Source organism: Xenopus laevis, chromosome 9_10S (genome assembly GCF_017654675.1).
Source record: "Xenopus laevis strain J_2021 chromosome 9_10S, Xenopus_laevis_v10.1, whole genome shotgun sequence".
In the NCBI taxonomy this organism is placed as follows: Eukaryota; Metazoa; Chordata; class Amphibia; order Anura; family Pipidae; genus Xenopus; species Xenopus laevis.
Window position 1 is genome coordinate 77,193,080 of NC_054388.1, and position 2,748 is coordinate 77,195,827.

Genomic DNA, 2,748 nt, shown 5'->3' on the forward strand with positions numbered 1-2,748 from the left:
CAGTTTTCCTGGGGTAACACAGCCCACGGCACAAGCACAACTCATGAGAGTATAGTCTCTTGCTGGCAGTTTATTGTCTCTTTTGGTGATTTCAGTCCCTCTCACACAGACAGCTTTCCTGTGTCTTTTTCCCAGCCAGGAACTCTCCACTCTGGCTTGAGCTGCCTGTTTAATTAACCACCTGAGTTACCTCAGGACAACTCAAAACACCCGGGCTGGACTAGCAGTCCCGGAACCACTCTGTTAGGAACCTGGGGCATAAATAAGCTCCGTCCTGGACTTTCCCAGGTATCCTAGTAGTGACCTCACAACATACCCCCCCTCCTTGTTTCAACCCAATGGTTGGAACAACTGAGGCCCAACAGGAATGAACCCGGGACAGGGCATCAACATTGCCCATTTCTGACCCGGGCCTATGTTTCACTGTGAAACAGTAGTCCTGCAGCGTGAGGAACCAACGATTCACTCGTCTATTGGTCTCCTTCTTTTGGGCCATCCATTTTAGAGGTGCATGGTCAGTAATAAGGTCAAATTTTCTGCCTAAGAGGTAATACCTTAAGGCATCTAGGGCCCATTTTATGGCCAAACACTCCTTTTCAATTGTGGCATACTTCCTCTCACAGTCATTGAGCTTCCTGCTTAAGTACACCACTGGATGCTCTTCCCCATTATAAAGCTGGGATAATACTGCCCCTAATCCCACATCTGATGCATCTGTCTGGACCACAAAGTCATTTGAAAAATCTGGGGAATACAAGACTGGTTGTGCACATAATGCATCTTTGAGGGCCTGAAAAGATTTTTCTGCCTCAGGGGACCACTTGACCATGACAGAGTTTTTTCCCTTTGTTAAGTCTGTTAAGGGAGCAGCCAAGGTGGCAAAATGAGGAATAAACCTCCTGTAGTAGCCAGTGATACCCAGAAAAGCTCGAACCTGCTTCTTATTAAGAGGGCGTGGCCACTGTTGAATGGCTGCTGTTTTATTTACCTGGGGTTTTACCACACCTCTGCCAATGGTGTAACCTAAATACTTGGCCTCCTCCAAACCAATGGCACATTTCTTGGGGTTGGCAGTAAGGCCTGCTTTACGGAGGGAATCCAACACAGCCTGAACTCTGTGCAGGTGAGACTCCCAATCTGTACTGTGTATCACCACATCATCTAAATATGCAGCCGCATACTGTTGGTGAGGTCTTAATATTCTATCCATGGCTCTTTGAAACGTGGCAGGGGCATTTTGTAGGCCAAAGGGCATTACTCTGTACTGGAAAGAACCGCCTGGAGTGACAAAAGCAGTTTTTTCCTTGGCCTGTTCCAATAATGGTATCTGCCAATACCCTTTTGTTAAATCTAATGTTGTCAGATAACGAGCAGTACCCAGCCTGTCTATGAGCTCGTCTACCCTAGGCATTGGGTAAGTGTCAAACTTTGATACTGAATTAAGCTTGCGAAAATCATTACAGAACCGCCAGCTACCATCTGGCTTAGGAACAAGAACAATCGGGCTAGACCAGTCACTATTGGACTCTTCAATTACCCCTAAGTCAAGCATTTTTGCCACTTCATCAGCCACAGCTTTTCGTCTAGCTTCGGGAATCCTATAGGGTTTGAGTTTAACACGCACTCCTGGCTCGGTTACAATCTCATGCTCAACAACGGGAGTCTTTCCTGGGAGGTCAGAGAAAGTATCCCTATTCCTCATTAAGAATTCTTTTACCTCCTGTTTTTGGGAGGTGGACAAAGTTTCTGCAATGGTAACCTCAGGGACCAGATGGGTCTCGTGAGTGTCCTTAAAAACAGCATAGGCTGGTACTGCAATTAATGATGCCCTGTCTTTTCAGGGTTTAAGTAAATTAACATGATAAATTTGTTCTGGCTTCCTCTTGCCAGGTTGGTGTACCTTGTAATTTACCTCCCCAACTCTCTCAATTATTTCAAAGGGTCCCTGCCATTTTGCAAGGAACTTACTCTCCACCGTGGGGACCAAAACTAGTACTCTGTCTCCAGGTGAAAAGACACGTATTTTAGCATTACGGTTGTATATCCTTTGTTGGGCAGCCTGGGCTTGGGCCAAGTTTTCTCTTACAATGGGCATAATTGAAGCAATTCTGTCTTGCATTTGTGATATGTGTTCAATTACACTCCTGTGGGGTGTCACTTCCCCTTCCCAGGTTTCCTTAGCTATGTCTAAGAGCCCCCTAGGATGTCTCCCATAGAGTAACTCAAATGGAGAATAACCTGTAGAGGATTGGGGAACTTCCCTAATAGCAAACATAAGATAGGGTAAAAGGCAATCCCAATCTTTCCCATCTTTGTCCACTACCTTTTTCAACATACTTTTTAGGGTCTTGTTAAAACGTTCCACAAGACCATCTGTCTGAGGGTGGTAGACAGAGGTTCGCAATTGTGAAATTTTAAACAATTTACAGAGTTCCTTAGTTACTCTGGACATGAAAGGGGTACCCTGATCGGTGAGGATTTATTTAGGGATCCCAACCCTACTGAACACATGAAGCAATTCTTTGGAAATGGTTTTAGCAGAAGTGTTGCGCAAAGGAATAGCTTCCGGATAGCGAGTGGCATAGTCCATGATCACTAAGATATATTGGTGACCCCGGGCAGATTTTAACAAAGGGCCCACCAGATCCATGGCTATTCGCTCAAAGGGTATTTCAATAATTGGTAATGGGATTAAGGGACTACGAAAATGTGGCCTTGGAGTGGAAATTTGGCAAACAGGACAGGACT